At 36.0% G+C, this 15,349-nt stretch overlaps 1 protein-coding gene and 1 non-coding gene across 6 annotated transcripts in view; both read left to right on the top strand.

Annotated features, from left to right (window-relative positions):
• GRIK2 (glutamate ionotropic receptor kainate type subunit 2) overlaps positions 1-15,349 on the top strand; it is a 1,064,497-nt gene that overhangs the window by 158,289 nt on the left and 890,859 nt on the right. The window lies entirely within an intron of this gene.
• Positions 6,748-6,873, top strand: LOC144317941 (small nucleolar RNA ACA64). Its single transcript, XR_013383819.1, has one exon. It is a non-coding gene; the product is annotated as a small nucleolar RNA ACA64 (small nucleolar RNA).

The following is a 15,349-nucleotide window of genomic DNA, read 5'->3' as shown; positions in this document are numbered from 1 at the left end:
TTTTTAAAGAGTGGTAAGTCTTGTAGTGATATGGATTGGACTGGGGAGAAGACACAGAGTGCAGATTTACCAGGACTTTGGAGATTGGATATAACAGGGTGAAAGTAGAATCAATGAGGTTGAAAGGCAGGATAACTGGAATAATGACTGACATTTTTAAAGATGGGGATACAGTCCAAGAAAGGCTTTTGGGGAGACGATGATGAAGATACATGAGTTTCCAGTGTAATGATATTTTATGTGGGGTTACCATGGTTTTGGACTTCTCAGAGGATTGTCATTCCCAGATCATTAGAGATCATAGTTCTGAAATAATTAATTTTAGCCTTTCTGACAGGTGTGAGGTGATATCTCATTGTAGTTTTTTTTTATTTGTATTTCCCTGATATTGAGTAATATTGAGAATCTCTTCATGTGTCTGCTAGCCATCTTCTAGTGTCTTCTTTGGAAAAATACCAAATACTGCTCATTTTAAACTGCATTATTTGTTTTTAGGGTGCTGCATTTTATAAGATCTTTATATATTTTGGATATGAACAATTTATTAGATAAGCCATTTGCAACATTCTGAAGGTTGCCTTTTAGTTTTATTAATTCCTTTGATGTGCAGCAGCTTTTTATCTTGATGAAGTCCCAATAGTTTATTTTTGCTTTTGTTTTCCTTGCCTCTGGAGATATGTCTAGTAAAAGAAGTTGCTATAGCTCTTGTCAAAGAGACCATTACTTGTGTTCTCCTCTAGGATTTTGATAGTTTCTTGTCTTACATTTAGGTCTTTCATCCATCTTAATTTATTTTTCTGTATGGTATAAGAATGTGGTCCAGTTTCATCCTTCTGCAAGTCACTGTCCAGTTTTTCCAACATCATGTGTTGAAGAGACTTTCTTCCATTGTATATTCTTTCTTGCTTTGTTGAAGACTAGTTGACCATATAATTATGGGTCCATTTCTAGGTTTCCAATTATGTTCCGCTGATCTATGTGTCTGTTTTTGTGCCAGTACCATTCTGTCTTGATGATTACAGCTTTGTAATACAACTTGAAATCCAGAATTGTGATGTCTCCAGGTTTGCTTTTCTTTTTCCAAGATTGCTTCGGCTATTCGGATCTTTTGTGTTGCCATACAAATTTTAGAATTTTTTTTTCTTTTTGGCTCTGCAAAAAATGCTGGTAGTGTTTTGACAGGAATTACATTAAATGTGTAGATTGCTTTGGGTAGTATAGACATTTTAAAACTATCTGTTTTTCTAATCCATGAGCATGAATTTTTTATTTATTTATTTATTTATTTATTTATTTATTTATTTATTCGTTCATTCGTTCATTCATTCATTCATGAGAGACACAGAAAGAAAGGCAGAGACATAGGCAGAGGGAGAAGCAGACTCCCTGCGGAGAGCCTGATGTGGGACTCAATCCCAGAACCCCGGGACCACACACTGAGCCAAAGGCAGACATTCAACCACTGAGCCACCCAGGTGCCCCAAAATATTTTTCCATTTCCTTGCATCATCTTCAATTTCTTTCATCAGTGTTTTCTGGTTTTCAGAGTACAGATCTTTTACCTCTTTGGTTAGGTATATTTCTAGGTATCTTATTGTTTGGTGCAATTGTTAAATGAGGTAGATTCCTTGTTTTCTTTTTCTGCTGCTTCATTATTGGTGTATAGAAATGTAACAGATTTCTGCACATTGATTTTGTATCTTGTAACTTCACTAAACTTGTATATCAGTTCTAGCAATTTTTTTTTTTTTTGTGGAGTCCTTTGGGTTTTCTATATAGAATACAATGTTGCCTGCAAATAGTGAAAGGTTGACTTCTTCCTTGCTGATTTGGATGCCTTTTATTTATTTTTTGTTGTTGTTGTCTGATTGCTGAGGCTAGGATTTCCAGTACTGGTTAAAAAAAAAGAGGTGAGAGTGGACATTTCTGTGTTGTTCCTGACCATGGAGGAAAAGCTCTCAGTTCTTCCTCATTAAGGATATAAGCTGTAGATCCTTCACATATTACCTTTATTATGTTATGTTCCTTGTTTCCCTACTTTGTTAAGGGTTTTAAAAAGGATTTTTTACTTTGTCAAATGCTTTCTTTGCATCTATTGGGAGGATCATATGATTCTTTTCTTTCATTTATTAATGTGGTGTATCATATTGATTGATTTGCAAATATTAAACCACCTTAAATCCCACTTGATCATGGTGAGTGATTCTTTTAATGTATGTTGGATTCAATCTTCTAGCATTTTGGTAAGAATTTTTGCATCCATATTCATCAGGTTGTTGGTCTGTAAGTTCTCTTTTTTTAGTGGAGTCTTTGGTTTCAGAATCAGGATAATTCTAGCTTCACAGAATGAGTTTGGGAATTTTCCTTCCATTTCTATTTTTTTGGAAGAGTTTGAGCAGAAGAGATATTAACTCTTTAATGTTTGGTAGAATTCCCCAGTGAAGCCTACCTGGCCCTGGATTTTTGTATGTTGGGAGATTTTTGATCACTGATTCAGTTTCCTTGCTGGTTATGGGTATGTTCAAGTTTTTATTTCTTGTTTCAGTTTTGGTAGTTTATATGTTCCTAGGAATTTATCCATTTCTTTTAAATTAAGTGATTCATTGGTATGTAATTTTTTCATAATATTCTCTTATAATTGCTTATATTTCTGTGGTGTTGGTTGTTATTTCTGCTTTCTCATTTGTTATTTTATTTATTTAGTACTTTTTTCTTTTTGATAAGTCTGGCCAAGGGTTTATCATTTTTATTAATTTTGTCAAAGAAGCAGCTCCCAGTTTCATTGATCTGTTCTACTGTTTGTTTCTATATCATTTATCTTTATTATGTTCCTTCTTCTGCTGAGTTTAGGCTCCATTTGTTGTTCTTTCTCTAGCTTCTTTAAGTGTAAGGTTATACTTATTTGAGATTTTCCTTGCTTCTTAAGGGAGGTCTTCATTGTTATATACTGTCCTCTTATGACCAGTTTTGCTGCACCCCAAAGGTTTTGGACCATCGTGTTTTCATTTTTATTAGTTTCCATGCATTTTTATTTCTTTTTTAATTTTTTGGTGACTCATTCATTCTTTAGTAGGATGTTATTTAACCTCCATATATTTGTGATCTTTCCAGATTTCTTTTTGTGGTTGACTTCAAGTTTCATAGTGTTGTGGTCTGAGAATATGGATGATATGATCTCAACTTTGTACTTGTTGAGGTCTGATTTGTGACCTAGTATGTCATCTATTCTGGAGAACGTCCCACGTGCACTTGAAAGAATGTATATTCTGCTGCTTGGGATGAAATGTTCTGAAGATATCTGTTAAGTCCATCTGGTCCAGTGTATCATTCAAAGTCCTTATTTTCTTGGTGATCTTCTGCTTAGATGATCTGTCCATTGCTGTGAGGGGGTTGTTAAAGTCCTCTATTATTATTGCATTATTATCAATGTGTTCCTTTATGTTTGCTATTAATTGTTTTATATATTTAGGTGCTCCCAAATTGAGGGCATAAATATTTACAATTGGTAGATCTTCTTACTGGATAGACCCCTTCATTGTGATATGGTGCCCTTTTTCACCTCTTCTTATAGTCTTTGGTTTAAAATCTAGTGTGTTTAATATAAATATTGTTATTCCAGCTTTCTTTTGACATCCACTTACATGGTATATTCTTCTCCATCCCCTCACTTTCAATCTTCAGGTCTAAAATGAGTCTCTTATAGGCAGCATCTTGCAGGGCTATGTACTTTATCCATTCTGATACCCTATGTCTTTTGATTGGAGCATTTAGTCCATTTACATTAAGAGTGATTGTTAATAGATATGAATTTAGTGGCATTTTATTTCTTGTTTTGTCATTGTTTCTGGAGATTTTCTCTGTTGCTTTCTAGTCTTTGTCACTTTTGGTCTTTCTTTTCTCCTTAAAGAGTCCTCTTTAATATTTCCCGCAGGGCTGGTTTAGTGGTCGTGAACTTCTTTAGATTTTGTATCACAAATTTTTGATCTCTCCTATTCTGAATGACAGCCTTGCTGGATACAGTTTTCTTGACTACATATTTGTTCCCATTCAGCATGTCGAATATATCATGCCACTTCTTTCTGGCTTGCCAAGTTTCTATGGAGATATCTGGTGCAAAACTTATTTGTCTTCCCTTGCATGCATCCCTTGTCTTGCTGCTTTTAGGATTTTTTCTTTACTTCTATATTTTGCAAATTTAACTAGAATAGGTCTTGGTATTAGCCTACTTTTGTTGATTTTGATGGGCGTTCTCTTTGCTTCCTGTATTTGGATGTCTGTTCCTTTCCTCAGATTAGAAAGGTTTTCAGCTATAATTTCCTCAAACAAACCTTCTGCCCCAATTCTCTCTTCCTCTTCTGGGACTCCTGTATCATGAATGTTATTACTCTTGATGGAGTCACTCAGTTCCTAAGTCTACTTCCATGATCCAAGGTTTTTCTTTACCACTTGTTCAGCTTCATTATTTTCTACATTTTTCAATTCTATCTTCTTTATCATTTTTTTTATTCCTTTTCCTCTTCCATTCTTGTGGTCATTACATCCAGTGGGTTTGTTTTATTTTATTTAATTAATTAATTAATTAATTAATTTGGAGTTCAATTTGCCGACATGTAGCATATCACCCAGTGCTCATCCTGTCAAGTGTCCCCCTCAGTGCCCATCACCCACCCCAACCCCCCACCCACCTCCCTTTCCACTACCCCTTGTTCATTTCTCAGAGTTAGGAGTCTCTCATGTTCAGTCATCCTCACTGATATTTTCACTCATGGGTTTTGAATCTTGGTTATTGCATTTTGCACTTTGGCCTGATTGATTTTTAGCTCCTTTGTCTCTGTGGTAAGCATCTACCTGATGTCTTCAATGCTTTTTTTCAAGCCCAGCTAGTATCCTTAAGATTTTTGCTTTAAATTCTGGATCAGATATATTACTTATATCTGTTTTGGTTAGATCCCTCACCATCACCTTTTCTTGTTCTCTTTTAGAATGAATTCCTCCATCCTGTCATTTTGTTTAAGTCTCTGTCTTCTTCTCTGTGTTAGGAAAGCCCTTATGTTTCTTGCTCTTAAGAGTAATGGCTTTTTTAAAAAAATATATTATTTATTCATGAGGGACACACACACAGAGAGAGAGGCAGAGACACAGGCAGAGGAAGAAACAGGCTCCATTCAGGGAGCCTGATGTGGGACTGGATCTGGGGTCTCCAGGATCATGCCCTGGGCCAAAGACAGGCGCTAAACTGCTGCACCACCCAGGGATTCCAGTAATGGCTCTTTGAAGAAGAGGTCATATAATATCCAGGGCCTGGCATTTCAGGAAGTGTCTTTGGTGTGTGCTGTATGCACTCTGCTGCTGTGTTATGGTTTCTCTACCTCCTTGGCCAATCCTCTGGAGAGTTTCCCTTTGCCTGTAGTGGGGAGTGCTTAGACGATGGCCAGAGTGTGGTGAGTTTTAACTAGGTGTGTTCTGGTCTGATTGCTAAGAGACTTGATGCTATTTCCAATAGAGCTGGAGCTCTGAAAAACTCTAGGGTCAGTAGACATGGTGCATATAGGGGTTTGTGCTGGTCTTCTTGGGGAGGGGCCCACTGTGCTGGTCATTAGGCATACTTGCTCTAGAAAAGCAGTATCAGCTGAGCTAGAGGGTGGGCTTGGTATAAACAGGTTAGGCAGCCAGTGTTGGTGTTGTGGTGTTTACTGATGTTAGTTTATGCTGAAGGGCAGGGCAGATAAATGGCACCAACTAGCTCCTTTGTCGCTGGAGAGGGAAGTTTGTGTTTGCTGCTCTGAGGGAAACACTTTCACAACAGTGAATAATTTCCTCTCCTGCATCACAGGCATTTTTCTGATTGTTGATTTCACACTGTCAGTCTCTGTGTTGCTTGCTGGCCTACTACAATGCATTGCACCTTGGGCTCTACACTCTCTTAAAATTCCAAGCTTTAGGGTCTGGTGTGATGGGGACCTGCACTGGCCCTTTGAGAAAGGGTCTTACTGAACTGAGACTGATGCAGGTTTGTCCCAGAAGGGCATTTGTGCCGGAGTGCAGAGGCATTGGATTTGGAGCAATATGGCTAAACTGCCAGTGTCCTGGTTAGCTGCCCTCAACAGGAGTCTCTGCACCTATGCTGAGGGGCCAGGGAAGGAAATGGCCTCTGCTGGTTCTTTTGTCCTCAGAGAGGCAATGTCACCTCTCACTGATGTGCTCCAAAAAGAAAAGTTTTTCCTGTGTCCCTCAGGTGATCCTCAGATTGCACAGTCTGCCCAGAGGTTGTTTGCCTGCCTCTGGTCCAGAAGTAGGGAAGCATCCTCAGATCTCTATCACAGTCAAGTCTAGGACCTCTGAAACCTTACTCTTTGAGCCCTGCTGGTTGCAAAACTCATGAAATTCAGCCCTTCTTGTTTTCCCAGACCAATGGCTTTGGGGAAGTGTTCTCCTTGTGCTTATCCTTGTATACTCCACTCTCTCACCTTTCTTGGGGACCAGGACTCCCTCCCCTCCCACAGAACCCATAGTTTCTCCACCAAATCACTTATCTGCACTTTTTACTTTCCTCAAAGTGGACTCTTCTTTCCCTCTAGTTGTGCAGTTTGTTCTATCAGCCCTCAGTTCCCCTTTATTTGTTTTTCTAAGAATTTTGAAATCTAAAATCACAGAAAAAATAATATGTTTAAACAATAGGGAGCATTTCTTTGAAAGCATTATTTGCCACTTATATCAAGTATCTTAAAGATGTTAATTTTATTCTGCATTGGTTAAAAATCACCTGAGGCTTTGGCTGTGGCTGTGGGTGAGATTTGATACCCAGAGCCACTAGGAGCCTCAGCTAACCACCCACTCATGGGTATGGAGGGTAAGATCCAGGCTCTGACCTACTCACCAGTCTGCAGGCCTGGTGCCCACCACATGTGCTCTGGGCCCTGAACCCTGTCTCTGTGTTCTCCTGACAGGACATTGTGCCCAAGAGTGAGGCCCATGCCACCAGGACCATGGAGGGGAGGGGAGCTCTCTTGTCAACCCTCAATAAAGCTGTTGGTCTGGAAAAAAAAAAGTTAATTTTCTTTCTTTCATTATTACAACTCAATCCTAAAGAGATTTTCAAAATGCAAAGATTTTATCAAAAAGGTGTTCAAATTAAGGTGTTATTTCTTTTTTAAAATATTTTTATTTATAGTTTTTAAAATTTAAATTCAATTTGCCAACATATAGTATAACACCCAGTGCCATCTCATCCAGCACTCTCCTGCATCTAAGATTTTTTTTTTCACTTCTATTTATTTCCCCCCTCAATCTATGATCCTGAGAAGCAAAGTTTTTGGTTATTTTCCTTTTAGAAGTTCAAGAGTCAGCAAAATAGTTTTATGATGATATTTGCAAATAATTTCTATTTTTAAAATTTTTTTTTTAAATTTTATTTATGATAGGCACACAGTGAGAGAGAGAGAGAGGCAGAGACACAGGCAGAGGGAGAAGCAGGCTCCATGCACCGGGAGCCCGATGTGGGATTCGATCCCGGGTCTCCAGGATTGCGCCCTGGGCCAAAGGCAGGCGCCAAACCGCTGCGCCACCCAGGGATCCCCGGTCTATTTTTTGATAAAGTAAATAGTTCTGAACTTTAAATTCAGTTAAAATAAAATTTAAAATACAGAAAAATATAAAGAAGAAAATAGAAATCATATATAATAAACCAACCAAGGATAGATACTGTTTAAATTCTGGTACTGGTTTGCCATTCAATTCCTATCTTATTATTAAACATTATATCATCAGTATTTTTCTACAGGTTAAATGTATTATAATTTAGCTATTAAAAATAACACTTTGAATGCAAACTGGTGCAGCCACTCTGGAAAACAGTGTGGAGGTTCCTCAAGAAGTTAAAAATAGAGCTACCCTATAACCCAGCAATTGCACTACTGGGTATTTACCACAAAGATACAGATGCAGTGAAAAACTGAGACACCTGCACCCCAATGTTCATAGCAGTAATGTCCACAATAGCCAAACTGGAAAGAGCCATGAGTCCTTCAACAGATGAATGGAAAAGAAGATGTTATATATGTATACAAAGGAATATTACTAAGCCATCAGAAAGGACACATACCCACCATTTGTTTTGATTGGATGGAACTGGAGGGTATTATGCTGAGTGAAATAAGTCAAGAGAAGGACAATCATCCTATGGTTTCACTCATAAGTGGAATAAAATAAATAGTAAAAGAAATTGTAAGGGAAAGGAGGGAAACTGAGTAGGGAAAAATTAGAGAGGGAGACAAACCATGAGAGACTCCTAACTCTTGAAAACAAATAATGGGTTGTGGAAGAGGAGGTGGTTGGGGGGATGGGGTAACTGGGTGATGGGCACTGAGGGGGGCATTTGATGGGATGAGCACTGGGTGTTATACTATATGTAGGCAAATTGAACTCCAATAAAAAATATACAAAATTTTTTTTAATTAAAAATAATAAAAAAATCTTAAATAAATGCAATTCCAATTGATATTTGAAATGTTTGTCTATGTTAGTATTCCCAAACCTCAGTATTGATTATAATTATGTATATAATCTATTATTTACAGTTCATATTATACAATTCTAATAATTGTATAAATTTTTTTAATATAAGAAATTATTGTGGGTTTTTTGGTTTGGTTTGGTTTGTTTGTTTTTGTATAAGTTAGATTCTACTTTATAGGGAAAAGCACTTTGTTAGTGACTCCAAAATGGACAATGTTTATCATTCCGAAGATTTTAATTGTTATTTATTATTTTCATGGCACAATACAAGCTAGAGTATCATGTTCCTGAGGTGTTGAGGCTTGAGTATTTTGCTATAAAGTAATTAAGTGTAAGGGATTATACACAGAGCAGGTTACAAACTTTCTCCATAGTCTCAGATGGTGTATGTCCTTGAATTTCCCTTCAGTGCTTGGGATAACATGTCCTGATAGCCTAGGTTTACTGATCCCTTTCTTAGTTTCCTCAGTGAGACAGGGTTGCTGACAGGGAAATTAACTTGTTTGAACTTAAAACAGTTGTCTTTCAACCTGGAATGAGGCTCCTCTCACTTCTTGTAGGACTATGGTTTATGAAAGAGAGTAAACTAACCAACACAAATAGGGTACTTAATCTTCATTTGTCAAAGCTTTGGGTGCTCTGCTTCTTTGATTTACATAATAAAAAGTTAAATAAATTTCTGCAAGATTGAATTTCTACAAAGTTTCTATTTTTAAGTTGTGCAAAGAAGTTTTTATAACTTAGTTGGTAAGAATAAGTAAGAAAATCAGTTTAGTGTTTATTTGAATCTGCTGTAAATAACATTATTTACCTTATTTTTTATGTTCCTTTCCCTTCCAATCTATCTATAGCAATTACTGAAATATTATAAGATGGCCAATGTGTAATTTTGTAATGATAATGAAAACTCAGGAGATGGAAAGTCTATGTTTTAATTAGGTTCACCTGTTTCTTAAGAAATTGTCTTAAAAACACATATAAAAGTTAATTTACACCTTAAACAAGTGAAGACTATATTCTTCTGCCCTTCAGCAAACATATGAAGTTACTAGACTTGTATTTGATTAAAAAGTGTGATCTCTTTTCTATACAGCTGCCTTATGCAGTTTCATTGAGAATTCCCAAAGGTGGCCATAGAAATTTCAAAAGCTTTTGAACTAAAATACTAATACTAATAATAAAATAAATAAAATAAAAAAATGGCTTTTGAGTTTGAAACTACTGTATGTTCTTTTTTATTTGATTAATGGTATGATTTTTTTTTCTAAATGAGTTTTTTTTTTTTTTTTTGTCCCAGGTGGTATTACTGAGTTAGTTGTGATCATTAAATGATCACTTATAGATATTACTTAGATTAGATTTCAGTGTTTGAAACCAATTTGCTGATTGCCTAATAAATGCACATTACTATACTCATCTCTAGGCATGAGGGGACTGTGAGGCTTGATGGGTGTCAAAGAAATAGAATTTATGTCCCTTATGTTTAAGAAACATAGTTTCTTCTCAAAAGAATTGTTTTCCCTAATAAACTGAAATAATATAAAAAGGAGTAACTGTGTAGCAAGAAGAAAGTGTTTCTTTTTTCTGCTTTATTACTTGTATCACTTAGGTTCTGGAGGAAACAAATGGCACACTCCACTCTGATAATTACACTCAGTTAATGAATGGGCTGTTTGTAGTTATATGGGCAGAATTAAGGTAAATCCACAAGGCTAACAACCATGGGAGATCTATATCTGCATCAGAAAGGGAAGGGAGTGGTTACCAGAATTCTGAGAGAGTTGTAGCTAAAGGACCAGGCCAGAGGACCAGACCTGAGCTGTGGTTGTAGATTGACATGTAGCCATTGCTCACCTGCACGAGGCAAAGAGGGGGCCAGGGGAATAAATACCACCATCTCTCTTTCTTTCCATCTCTTTTTTGGCTACTGGTGCCTCTCACTGGCCAAACCCAAGCAGAATCCAGAAGGCAAGGCATACAGGTCAGCCTCCTGGGTACAGAGCATTGATGGAGAAGGACGGAGAACATATCTGGAAGAGATTCAACACCATATTTGGCATTTGACCATAAATGTTGAGATAGTACAAATGGTTCTTTAGTGTTATCATGAAAAAGATAAGGTGAACTTGACAAATTTATATATCTAAATTGCAAGTGGCTTAATATTAAGTAGCCAAAATGATACTGAAGCTATTTTAGAAATAATGTCCTAAAGACAAATATATAGCATTTTACAGTTAGTGGAATTGTACGTGATCCATTAGTACATGATCATCCATCCTCAGTTCTCATGAGTCACTGTGATTTTTAGCTTAGAAATCATAGCATATTGGAGGTAGACTCATACAAAGCTTTTCAGTTTCAATGGGGCAGAGATTAGGTAAACTGGGTTAGGCTAAAAGTAGCTAAGATGAAGTGATATATATAAAAAAGGATGGTATGATATATAATATAGGTACATGTTTTATGCCAGTCAATAGTTTTGTTTGCCTTAATCATTATGTAGTATTATGTAGAAAATTCATTTTGGGTTGGCTCATGTATAGATAGTGTCAGTCTTAAATTGCACATGGCAAAAGATAAAACACAGGGAAAACTCTTAGATTATAGAAATTAGTCAGTGCTATGTTCAGAGAACTGGAGTAATATAATTACTTTTAAAATGTTTCTTTAATTATTGAATATATTCTTTCTGTAAGTAATTTAATTTTAGAACTTCAAATTAAATGTTACTTAGAAACCATTAATTTATAGCAGCAAATGCATATTTTACTTAGCTTTTATGTTTTTAATATGAATAATTAGTAATAATTTGATTACTGAAATATTCATAAAACAAAGTATTATCCAAGCAACATTTAAAGCAAGATAGAGGAGAAAATAATAATTCACAGCTGTTGAATTTTCCTGGTATTTTTCTGAACAGGTTGATTTATTTGAATAGAAAATTATTGCACACATTATTTAGATATTCCAAGGAACAGCACATATGTGTTATATATTAAAATATGAGGCTTTTTCTTTTTGTCTGTAGAATCTAGCAATATAAAACACTTTAAAATGCTTTTAAAAGGTATCAAAAGCATAATTTTATCTTCAGAGTTAATGATAATTGTTTTCCTTTTTCTTTGACTCTAAAAGAAAACCATTAAAACTCTTGTCTAAAAGATTCTATTTGATTTTTCTTTACTTTCCTTTGAGCACATTTTTTCCCTCTGAAGTCAATTTTGAACATTGTGTTATCTAACTTCTTGCTTTGATTTTAATCATAAGTAGCCAAATTGATGGTAAACTTTTAAAATAATCACTTTTATATGAAGTAATTTCTTGTAAATTAGTCACTGCTTTTTGTCCAACTATGAACATTTAAGATGGAACTTCCATAGTCCTGTGGGCAGAAATACCTGCTACTCTCTGACTTGACATTCCTTGTCCCTCTTTCCTTCTCCTGTTTATTTTGTGAAATTCAGATGCATTATACTTTCTAATTATAATATAAATTATTAAAATTAATAAATTAAAAAGTAGTTAGATAAGCCACTTGATAAAAATTATATAAGTCACCCTAACATTCCTACTTACCTTTCAAAACCCAGTTTAGTCTTTTCAAGTGACTCTGTGCAATCCTTCTGTGAAATTTTACTCAGCTCAGTCCTTAGTCGTTTATGTGCCTGTAAACATCTATTGAGAACCTGGTACTTGCCAAAAACTGGAAAAAAACTCTGGGAACTCAAAGATGAATCACATACAGTTCTGTCTTCAGAGTCTAGTGGTGGGCTCAGACCTGTTAGCAGATAATTACAGAACCATGTTTTTAGAGCCCTAACAGAGCATGAATGAGGAGCAGAAAGAGAACATAAGGACTGTGGAGTGGTGAAATAAGAGATCAGTTCTGTCTGGGGAATCTAGGAAGGAACACTCCAATAAAATAAAAATGGATCCTGAAGGTTGAATATGAATTTTCCATACACAAAGAGGTATGGCGTGCATACCAGGCACAGAAAATCCTGTGTAAAATATGGAGGGGTTGGACCTGTTTGAGGAATGGATTTTAAATTGGACAAAAGGGCATGCTGTGAGATGGAGAATAGTGGGGAGATTGAGACTGAAGATATAAGGCATGTATTGTCTATAGGATATGAGGGTCATCAGGGAGAGAGGATTATCCTCTCCAACTACTTTTGTTTCTGATCTCTTCCTCCACTTTTTCATCTCCCAAAAATTCCCATAAAAACTAAATCTCCAAAGCCATGGGGAAAGCAATGTAATGATCACTAGTGAAATTAATAGAAATTTCCTTAACTCTTATTTGGATATCTGATAAATCTAGAGTTTCAGAGTTGACGAGTTAGAGGAGTCATCTTTGAGTAGGACTGTCTCTTCATAAAACATACTATTCAGTCTACTTTTCTCAGATGTTTAAATTTTAAAATGGAGATAATAAAACACATCTCACTGGGCTATTGTGAGGATCAGATAAAATGATATATGTTAAAATCTTCAGTACTGGCAAAGTGCTACCTACCAATGATATTTTATTTAAAGTGGCCCTGGATCCCAATCTTCTACTTGCCATAAAATTAATTTTTTCTTTATATAACTGAACCTATTTCAGTTCTTTTTTTTCTTTGCTTCTTCTTCTTCTGCTGCTGCTGCTTCTGCTTCTGCCTCTTCTGCTTCCCCTTCTTCCCTTTTTCATCCTCCTCCCCCTCCTCTTCCTTCTTTTTTCTTCTTTCTTTCTTTTCTTTCTTCTTTCTTTCTTTCTTTCTTTCTTTCTTTCTTTCTTTCTTTCTTTCTTTCTTTCTTTCTTCTTTCTTTCTTCTTCTTCTTCTTCTTCTTCTTCTTCTTCTTCTTCTTCTTTCTTTCTTCTTCTTTCTTTCTTTCTCTAGGAAGGGATCATCATGGGCTCTCTGCAAACAGATTCTGAGGCAGAAAGTCAAGTATATTGAGAGAATGTTGGCTTATGGGGGAAGGCTTTCTATAGATACCCTTACAAGGAAATGAGAAAGGCCCTTTAGAATTGTTTCCAATTGAGAAAATAGGCCAAGCCTATTTTCTGACTGACTGCATCAGTCCATCATTGGCTGGAAGCCACCTGTGGGTGAGTCAGGTCCCAGTAAAGGGCATCCTAAATGAGCATGGTTGCTATTCACCATTAATAATGAATAGCTCCAGCAACTGGGGCTTGGGTGACTTGACCTGTAGAGGAGGTCTGGTCAGGGCACCACATTGCCCCATCCTTTCTTTCCCCCCAATTGATTCCAATACGAATTCTGGGGTGTGAGCTACCCTTGCCTGTGAAAAGATAGGCTTCCAATGGGAGGGAGCATGGGGTATCCCCCAATAGAAAATCATTGAGAACATTTTGTGTTATACATTCAAGGTTTCCCACGGAGATTTTCAAAGTCAAATTGCCTCCTCACTATACATTTTTTATTTTTGTTTTATTTATCTGAGTTTCAAAATGGTGGTTTCAATTACAGAAAACTTTTTTTTTGTTTTTTTTTCCTTACATTTATGTAAACTCATTGTCATATATACCTAATGATGACTTAAATTTATGTTCTATTTTTTACATAAGAAAAGTAGCATTTAAAGCAGTAAGTGTAACATAATTCAAATTTTAAAATATTTGTATTTAAAATACAAATACAGGGATCCCTGGGTGGCGCAGCGGTTTAGCGCCTGCCTTTGGCCCAGGGCGCAATCCTAGAGACCCGGGATCGAATCCCACATTGGGCTCCCGGTGCATGGAGCCTGCTTCTCCCTCTGCTTGTGTCTCTGCCTCTCTCTCTCTCTCTCTCTCTGTAACTATCATAAATAAAAAAAATTTAAAAAATTAAAAAATAAAATACAAATACATATTTGCATGTATATGTACATTTATACACATAGAAGAAAAGCTGGCAAGTTACATGCTGAAATAGTAATGATTATTCTTATAAGATAAATTTATTAATGATTTGAATTGCTTCTTTTCTTAAAGATTTTATTTATTCACAAGAGACACACACACACAGAGAGAGGCAGAGACATAGGCAAAGGGAGGAGACACAGACTCCATTCAGGGAGCCTGATGTGGGACTCAATCCCTGGACTCCAGGATCATGCCCTGAGCAAAGGCAGATGCTGAACTACTGAGCCACCCAGGCATCCCAGAATTGTTTCTTTTTTGATAAAGTTTTGCATTTCCTATTTTCTTTGACAGACTTTTAAAATAATCATAAATAAGAAAAGTTTTTGAAAAATTATGTAGTTCTTTACAATATACAAAATACGTTCACATACATTACAAGTAGTACTTACATCTAATTTTTAGCCATGTCAGGTGATAGAAAGTCTTATGGGAATTATTTTAGATATGAAAACTGATTCTTCAATGAAGTTCACATACAAGTTCACACAGGTATTATGTTGTTAGGATCTGTCCTACAACTTGGGTTGTATAGGCCCAAAACCTGGGCTTTTTCCAGAAGGACCATGTCCTTCTTCCCTCCAACTATCATGCATCACAGTCATTATTATGCTATTTATTTTAACAATTAACTATAATTTTCATACATATACAGTCTCGTCTCATTGATTTGTCCTGTATGTAGTATAGCCATCTTCTCTCTACTTAAAAAATTAAAAGGAAAAGAGTCTATGATTAAAGCAGTCAGCAGAAAATTATTCAGGAAAGAATATTCATTAAATTCTACTGACTCTTCCAAGTAAATTGCTCAGATGTAAGCCTTCAGGAAACTATAAAGTTAAGTTTCTCTGAGAACCATAATGTATATTTCCTATATTAGAATATTTTTAATATTATATCTTGCCCATAATAAGCAATATT

The sequence above is a fragment of the Canis aureus genome, chromosome 7, assembly GCF_053574225.1.
Source record: "Canis aureus isolate CA01 chromosome 7, VMU_Caureus_v.1.0, whole genome shotgun sequence".
NCBI lineage: Eukaryota > Metazoa > Chordata > Mammalia > Carnivora > Canidae > Canis > Canis aureus.
This window is presented reverse-complemented; position numbering and strand designations above follow the sequence as displayed.